Here is a 9,516-nt window from a genome sequence, read left to right as displayed (position 1 = left end):
AATAAGAGAAAAGCTCTGGCTTCCCGGTTCAATATTACCATCAGCGAGCACACAGCTTTCATTATAAGGAGGCGCGAAAATAAGTCCTTCACTACTTCTTCCCACCCACAAGCCCCTGGAAGCTTCTAAGGAGTCATAACCCAGACATCACTGTGGCTTTCCCAGACTCTTAGGAACCGTATCAGGTCAGGCTAAACTCCCTATGGAAGTGTAAAGCCAAGAAACCTTGAATTCCTGAAAGGCTTATGTTTTCATGGCCACTTTTTCACTTGGTGTCTTGCTAAACAGATGAGAAGTTCAGCTTCTGACTCAACACACGCACACACACACACCCCGTTATACAAAGCCAGCTCTAGTGAAGGCTGGAGGACCATGAGAAAAGGTCACGTGTTCAACATATGTCAAATGACAGAGCATCCCACAGTACATCTTCCTGTCCTTAAATATCCTTTTGGCCATTCTTTGTCCACCGTCTCCATCAAGGAGGCTTCTCACCACCCTTTCCTCAGCCCTTACCCAGACTCCTCTCCTCAGTCCCACCCCTTGACTTCCTGGACCGCCCTCTGAATTCTTTTCCCCATCTCTCCCTGCAGGTGTGCAGAGCAGTTCCGCCCTTTCCAGGTCCTTCTCCCAAACGCATGGAGATGCTCCACACACAATAGCATCGCAGGTTACAGGGACCCACTCCCTCAGAGAGACAATGTGGTTATACACATTACTGTCCCATCACACAGTATACATTTTCCCCGTTTGGGGTTTTTTAATCTTTTCAAAACATTCTGCATCTTTTTCACTTTTTGCCAGAGACCATCCAATATTTTTGCAGCTTCAGTGTCACATTTCATTGACATAACAAACTTATTTGCTCCCCAAATGGAAATTTTACAGGATACATTTATCCTTCACAATCTGACTGATTGTTAAACTGCCTGCAGTAAGGCTGATAGTAATTTTCTCTTCTTCATAGGCCCTGATTGCCGTGAAGCTTTTCTAAGCCCTGAGGAATAAACGTAGAGTCTCATGTGGCTTTGAGAAGCTTAGGAAAACAGGTCCTCCCATAGCTGAGGGGCAAGGAACTACCATTAATCAATGCTTGACTCTGTGCTGGGTATTTACATCTACAGCGTTAAAGCCAGAACGTAATTACTTTTGAGAAATGTTCTAAGTATCTATGTTTAATAACAACCTCAGGATATACTGGTGGAATCATTTTTAGTATCAAGTAGCTTTTTAAAAAGAATTGTGTCCTCATTTCATACTTATTTTCTCTTTCATACTGGAATTTATCCTTTTTACAATTTTTCAAGTATCAGGACCAAATTTTAATGCCAGACACTTTCACGGACCACTGTAAATTGGGAAAAAAAATTCCCAATGACCAAAACCCATGGTGCCTTTAGCAACATGTTCAAACTAATGTGCATTTTGTGAATCACCGTGGTGCTCCTATAGGCCCCCCAGTCTCTGTAGACTGGAGGAGAAGCCTCTCTGAGGAGCTGACATCTGAGCTGAGACGGGAAGAAGCTGTTGGGGGAAGATCAGAGCAACAGCCAATGTAAAGGCCTGGAGGTGAGAACGGGCCTGCGATGTTCAACACGGAGAAAGAGGCCAGGGTAATGAGCAGGGGTTGGCTTTCAAGAGGCAGCCAGGACCAGGCACCACAGGGCTTTGGAGTCCAGGTAAGAAGACTGACCTTGATTGTAAGTGCGGTGAGGATCATGGGGGGGCGGGTATAAGCAGGGGGGTGGCATTGATCCGATTTCAGATTTTACAAGATCGCTTGGGCTGCTGTGAGGAGAGAGGCTGTAGGGGCAAGGGGGGCAGCAGGAGGTCTGTCAGGAGGCTCCTGCCCGCGTCCAGGTGAGAAATGATGGTGCGTGGCCCAGGGTAGGAGCAGCTGAGGAGACAGGAGAGCAGCAGGGGGGCATGTGCCACAGTATGTGTACCACCCCGGTTCCCAGTGTCCACATGATGAGACCACACGCATGGCAACAACTAGTCTCCAGGGGACGTTCTGGGTTACATGTATGGAAACATAGGCTCCTTTCAGGAACACCAGGCTCCTCCTGAGAAGCCCTGCTTTAAAACACTGCAGTGGGTCTGTGGGAGACCCCTCCCTCCTTTGCATCATTAGGTGAACTTGCTGAAGTATCCCACAAACTGTTTTCATCTATAGAATACTGGAGGCAATTCTTTCGCCTCAGTGCCTGATGAGGCTTAATTAATGAATGCTTACAGCGTGGTTAAAAGTGAAAAATGAAAAATGTTTAAAAGTCAACTATGACTCCGCCTAACCGTATTGTAAGCACTTAGCGCTGAAGCTTGCTGAGAATCCCTTTCAGTCGACAGCTATTCTCCAGGGATGGTGAGAAGGCGGAAGCAGCCTTTTCGAACTGCAATCAAAAGTCCATCCATCACTTCATGCCATTTTCCAGAAAGGATATAGGAGTCAAGTCCCACAGGGAGGCCCTTCATTATCTTCTAGAAAACCATGTCAGATGATCGTTTTTATGAGAAGAAGAGACGCCCTTCGAAATACCACGCTAGTCAGTATCATTAGAGAAGAATCCTTTCCAGATAGTTGGCTACCTTGAAGCATCAGAGCAGTTTTATTTTAATTAAGTTTGACGGATATCTCTTTTAAATGTAGGGCACACTTCCCTCCATATGGGGAGGTATCTTACGTATGACTGAGCCTTTTTTCCACGTTTCGGGGTCACGAGTCAAACAGTGAGTAATGAGTTGTGATGTCAGTGAGTAGCTCTCCTCCAGGAGCTGTCACATTCCTCAGCGTCCATTACCCCTAAGCGTCTGCCTCTTGTGGCCTCTCTGTGCGTTTTCTATCTTTTCTCTCACAGCCAGGCCACCCATCGTCACATACTGTAACTGGCACCACTTTTGCTCCAAAAATTCCTCATTTGTTATTTTAAATCTGCTGCAGGCTGGATAACTAGTTAACAAAGCTGTGAGTATTGCGTGTGACATCAAGAGTGAGGGGATTCTGACTGAGGGATGCGGTGACTCTGTTTCCAGTTAAAGTGCTTTAAATTTTAGAATCTCTATTAGGACCATGTGGAAGGCTTTGGAACACTGGAATTACTTTATTTTTTTTTCTCTAATTTTTACCTTTTTTAAAATTAATTTTTATTGGAGTGTGGTTGCTTTACAATGTTGTGTTAGCCTCTGGTGCACAACAAAATGAATCAGCCATACACATACAGATCTCCCCTCCCTTTTGGACTTCCCTCCCATTTAGGACACCACACTGCATTAGGTAGGGTTCCCTGTGCTCTACAGTATGTTCCCATCAGTTGCCTATTTTATACATAGTAGCAATAATGTATATGTGTCAATGTGGCACTACTTTATTAAAGAAAAAGAAAACTAAGAAGGGATGCATCTTTACCAGCCATTATCACTGTATTCGTTTCCTATTGCTGCTTCTGCTGCAAATGACTCTAAACTTATTGGCTTAGGACAACACAGATCTATTATTCTACAGTTCCGGAGATCAGAAGTCTGAAATGGGTCTCACCAGGCTCAGGTCAAGGTGTCAGCAGGGCTGGTTCCTTCTAGAAGATGCTGCTTTCCTTAGCTCACAGCTTCCTTCCATCTTTAAAGTCAGAAGAGAAGCATCTTTGAATCTCTCTGACTCTCACACTCTGCTTTTGTCATCACTTCTCTTTCTCTGACACTTTTAAGGACCGTTGTGATGACATTGAGCCCATTCAGGTAATTCAGGATAATCTCCCCATCTCAGTGTCCTTAACCACATCTGCCTTGTAAGGAAACATAATCACAGGTTCTGGAGGGAATTAGGATGTGGACATCTTTGTGGGGGGCAGGGTGCATTACCCTGCCCATCACACTTGCCAATGTGAGCCTCTTTAGTATTGTGTTAGACGTGGAAACAGAGAGGTGCTTACAATTATGTTTTATTACCAATTTTCTTAGAGGTCAAGAGGACCTAACAATTCAAACCACTTAAGGAAATTTAAGCTTATTTCCTTCATGTTTAAGTCAGGATGTAGGGATTCACCCCCCCTTCCTGGCAGGGCTGGAGATTCACCCACCCTTCCTGTCCGGGTGTAGGGACTCAGCCCTCTCTTACCTCTATTATTAGTGTTCCATTCAGGGAAGCTCATGTATGCACAAGTGGCCACAGTGCTGTTTGGAATGGATCCCAGAAGCAAACCCTTGACTGCACTGCAGAGAGTTTGGTGCTGGGAATGTGCTCCTTCCTTTAGATGACGAGCTAGCTTGAGGCACCTCTATTCTACCTGCAAAATGTATCTGGCTCCATGTTACACATACATGTGTGCACAGATAGAATGTGGGTACCTGTGCTAATCATCTGTGTTAATTGAATAATGAGATTCTTCTAAAAGTTGGGTCATTAAATAAAGAAGCATTTCAGATTTACTCTGAAAGAGGACAAAAACACAGTCACACAGATCTAGAACCTACACTTTTCATCCATTCACACATTTGTATGCTGGAAAATAGAGATGAACAAGAGAGATGAGGTCTCTGCCCTTGGGGGGTAATATTCGGGTTTGGAAAGGCAGACTCAAATAAGGAAAACACACAAAAATTTTTTAAATGTGATTGGAGATTGTCATTAGGACCATAAAATAAACAAACGGGGCTGGAGTTGCTGACCAGTTGAACTCCAGGGAGAGCCTCTCTGAGGCAGGACAGTTACTCTGAGCTCTGCAGGACGAGGTTGTGGCAACCATGTGAAGAGCTGGGCAGACCGTTCTAGGCAGAGGAAACAAATGCAAAGGTCCTGAGGTAGAAAAGAGCTGAACACATTGAAATAATAAGTAAAACGTCAGTTTGGCTGGACATAGTGGGAGGTGGGGGAAGGGGGAGGGGCAACGGGACCCAGATCAAACAGGGTCTCTTGGTTGCTGTTTTATTCTATTCTAATTTTTTATTGGAGTATAATTGCTTTACAGTGTTGTATTAGTTTCTGCTGTACAACAAATTGAATCAGCTATACGTATACATATATCCCCTCCCTCTTGGACCTCCTTCCACTCACCCCATCCCACCCATCTAGGTCGTCACAGAGCACTGAGCTGAGCGCCATGTGCTATACAGCAGGTTCCCACTAGCTACCTATTTTACACATGGTAGTGTGTCTATGTGAAACCTAATTTGAAGATAAACAGGAAATCAGAGTTTGGGGCAGATGAATGGTATGAAGAGACTGACATTTTTCTAAGACCATGCTGCCTGCCTTGTGGAGATGAGATTGGACCAGACAAGAGCAGAAGCAGGAAGACCACTTAGGTGACCAGCACAGCCCCCCACGCAAGATGGTGGGTGGTGCCCATGGAGAAGAACTGAAGGGGATGTTGCCAAGATCATATCCGGAAGGTGGAATTGACAGGAAGTGCTCATGGATCAGATGCAATGTGGCTAGGAAAACTGAAGTGTTCAGAATCACTCCTTTTCGGCTGATGAACTCGGTGGATAGCAGTACCACTTATCAAGAAGAGGAAGATCAGAGGGAAAACAGGTTTGTGAGAGAAAATTAAGAATTCTCTTTGGAGCTTTATGATTAAGAAAGCTGTTACACACACGTTGAAATGTCCAGTAGGCTGTTGGATATAGAATTGAGCACAGGAGGAAACCAAACACAAAATTGTATTTGCTGCGGGACTGTCACCTATGTTACAGTCCCTCCTTCCTTGGGCATCACCCTTTGCCCACAGGCGTTTCTAACTTATCCCACTTCTTGGGGTGACCCAGGTTTGCTAGCTGATGAGAGAAGATCCCTGAGTGTTAAGAATATATTTGGTTTTCAGACCTTGGAGTCTTCTGCTGTCACCAGAATTAATGGGGCTACCTATGGTTAGAGTATAACCAGAACAAATACCAAGTGTCTAGCACACAGAGGGTACAGAGAGACTTGCTGAATGAATGATTTCCTTCAATTTCTTTTTTTTTTTAATTGGAGTGAGAATGAGATTAGCAAACATTAGTCTAATTTTCACTCAGGTACAAAGCAAGTTATTTATCAGTGTGCAGGCTATGTTCTTAAGAACCTTACGTTCTGTGAATCACTGTGGAGGTGGGTCTTGTTAAAAGGCCAATTCTGATTCAAACTCTGGGGCAGTGCTGGGATTCTGCATTTTTGACCAACTTTCAGGTGGCCCTGAAGCTGTTGGTTCTCAGCTCACACTTCGAGTAGCAAAGGAGTAGACTCAACCTGCCATCCTTCTATTTCATCGGGCAAACTTGCAAGAAGTGGATGCGATTAAGTGGGCAAGGCTTCCACAGGCAGTGTGACCGTCAAGACTGCCGTCTCCTGTGAACTTCTACAGCAATTGTTTTTATCATTGAACACTCAACACATATTGCCTGATGTGATTAGTTAGCATTCTATGCTATCTGTCTTATTTTCCAAACAAAACTAAAAGTGCCTAGAGATCCAGAACAAACCTTGACAAATTTCTTTGTATACCTAGCCCCCAGACTCCAACTCCATACCTTATACAAGGTAACTGCCCAAGAAATATTTGTTGACTACTCGTAGATTTCCCTAGTAGGAGCCATGGCCGCATTAACATTAGTTAGACTCACACAGAGATGGCAATCTGGCTTTTGCTGTGAAGCTTAAAATTTAAATCAGATAAGTTTATAGTTATATTTACATGCAATAAAGACACAAAATGTATGTCTGTTAATAAGCTGGGTTAATTGCATAATGGGATTCTTCTAAAAGTTGGATAATTGAATAAAGAAGTATCTCAGAGCACCTCGACCTCTAAGTGCTTCACAATTACAAAGGGATTACATAAAACTGTATATCCATATTAAAAACAAATTAAACAATGATCATGAATATTATCCGAAATAATAAAGGAACAGTGAGTAGCTGCTTGATAGGAATTATCAGGAACATTTTCATGATTGTTCTTTAATTAATTGCTCCATAATCTGAAAGCTTTCTCTGCCTCTCAATGTGCAAAGCAGCCTAATACTGTGTTTCCTTCCCCAGAACTCACTAAGAGCTGAACAGTTAGTTCGATTCATCATAGCCATGAAAAGAGCATCGAGTTAGGTAGGAAAACAATCTACGTGTTGCTGCCACTTGGAATTCAGTAAGGAATTACATCCTGCAATTAATAAGAAGACCATTGGCTGAATGACCGCCGTCTCTCTGGGGGCCATCACTTCCCCTCTGTGCTCCCTGGGAAGAGAGTTCCTGGCACGGCCCCCAGAGCAAGACTGCACCAGAGCTCCGAGGACGCCCAGCTCTGATCTCCGTCCAACAGCACATTGCAGAGATGGTGCTCCAAGTGGTGGCCAAGTCCCAGTCAAGAGGAGGCCTCACCACAGCTGACTCTGCATTTTCAGAGGTGTCAATTACCCAGTCATTCTTTAATAAGTACTTTTTAAGCATCTATTCTAGGTTAAGTGCTATCCTGGGCTCAAGATGGAGAAGCATGGACAGGATCTCCATCTTTGAGAATCCACAATCCACTAAAATGTAGCCATGAAAGGCCTGAAGCTTCATCTGGCCTGCTCACACTGTACCCCCAAATCCATGTGAGTGCTTGGCTTATAATAGGTCTTCAAAAATATTTATCAAGTAAATGGACGGATGGATGGGTTTAGTGGGGAGCACAGATGCATAAATTATTAACTTCCAGTTAATACAGTACTTTATATAAACTTACACCAAGGCTACAATTTATGGAGCCCTCACTAAGCTATGTGCCAGGTACTGTTCTACAAACTCTTCAAATTACCTGTTTTAATCCTGGCACTCACCTCTGAGTAGCTGTGATGTCACACCATTGCAGGCATGGGGAACTGGTGTGAAGAGCACCCATGCCTTGTGCCCGAGCTCACACTCTCAGTGATAAAGTGATGACTCAGATTTAGGTCTTTCGACTCTAGATCGCTTAACTACCACACTATACTCTCTCTCCCAGCTTTCACAAAAGCCAGGAGCTTCCAAATTGTGGGCCCAAATTTAAAAAGGAAAAGGAAAAGCGGTGAGTAATTTTCTGCCATGGGACATGCTCAACATGATAGTGAAAGCAATCTGCATCCTGTTGTGAGATCGCTCCGCTTTCCTCGGGGTTTTCCTGCAGTCTGAGCCCAAGGAAGAGGGTGGAAGAAGACCCCGGCTGACTTATTCATTGGTTAGGAGAGTCAAGATGGCGGAGCTTTTCTTGGAGAAAATCCCGGTTTCCATTAGTAGGCAGAAGCCGGGTGGCGCTCCTTCTTCAAGACAAGCTACGAAAGGAAACTTAACCTTCAGCGGGTTTTAATACCAAAAATCTGCTGGAGAGCGGGGGCAAGAAAAAAGGTCAACATTCTTTAAAAAGCTGACATTTTTCAATCATTTCCAAATAATGTTACAACATAGGGACTTCCCTGGAGGTCCAGTGGTTAAGACTCCGAGCTTCCAATGCAGGGGGCACGGGTTCGATCCCTGGTCGGGGAACTAACATCCCACATGCCCCATGGCGAGGCCAAAAATATATATATATATATAAAAACATACAATTCTATATTAAATGACAAAGGAAGGAAGTATATGTGCCACAAATATTTGAAATGAATCACAGATTTATAAATTCAGAAGAGTCGCTCTTCAGACCAGGTACCCACCACTTAGCTTGGGAGGGGATTATAGAGCCGCGGGTGCGAGCGGTGGGGGGTGGGGGGTGGGGGGGAGGGATGGGTCCACGTGGAGGGCAGAAGTTGGGGACCTTGAACAGTCAGAAAAGCCCCAGAGTACCAAGCTCTTGGGATACCAAGGAGACAAGGCTTATAGAAAGAGGTGGGACCACACCCCAAACAAATTTCTCCTCCTGTAAAATCTGCTGAGGGCTAAAGACCGTATTTTTTCAAATCCCTTTTCTCCACTCTCTTCTATACAAATGCTAAGGCATTCGCCACATTCTGTTCAGCTCCGCAGATTCCCTGCCTTGAGTGGAACAATAAACGCTGAGGAGCGTGTCTCCGGACATTGTGTGATAGGCCAGGGCCAGCTGTGCCAGGAGCAGAAGGGGCGTTTAGGAAGTCAGTTTGGAGCAGTGGCCCTCAGTCATTCCCAGATGCGCAGCATCTGCTCAACCAAGGACCTGCAAATATTTTCTGAAAAGGGCCAGAGAGCAAATATTTTAAGCTTTGTGAGCCAAGAGGCAAAATTGAGGATATTATCTGGGTACTTATGTAACAAGGGAAGAAATCAAAATTCCCCAGTTTTATTGATGAAATGCAAACTATAATATTGAGTATACTTTTTTGTAATACAGATCTACTAATGAGAAGAACGAAATTACTTTCGCGGGGGCAGCATTTCCCGTAACTGGGGTTCGAAGTTAGTGTTTCCTGTCATGGAATCAGTTGCAAAGGTTCCACGTGTAAGAACCATTATTAGCTTGCAGGCCTTACCAAAACATGCGGCAAAACAGATCTGGCCCTCCGGCTGGACCTGGGAACTTATTAGAAATGCAAAGTATAAGATCCCACTCTGGACCTACT

Source organism: Pseudorca crassidens, chromosome 12 (assembly GCF_039906515.1).
Source record: "Pseudorca crassidens isolate mPseCra1 chromosome 12, mPseCra1.hap1, whole genome shotgun sequence".
Lineage (NCBI taxonomy): Eukaryota > Metazoa > Chordata > Mammalia > Artiodactyla > Delphinidae > Pseudorca > Pseudorca crassidens.
This window is presented reverse-complemented; position numbering follows the sequence as displayed.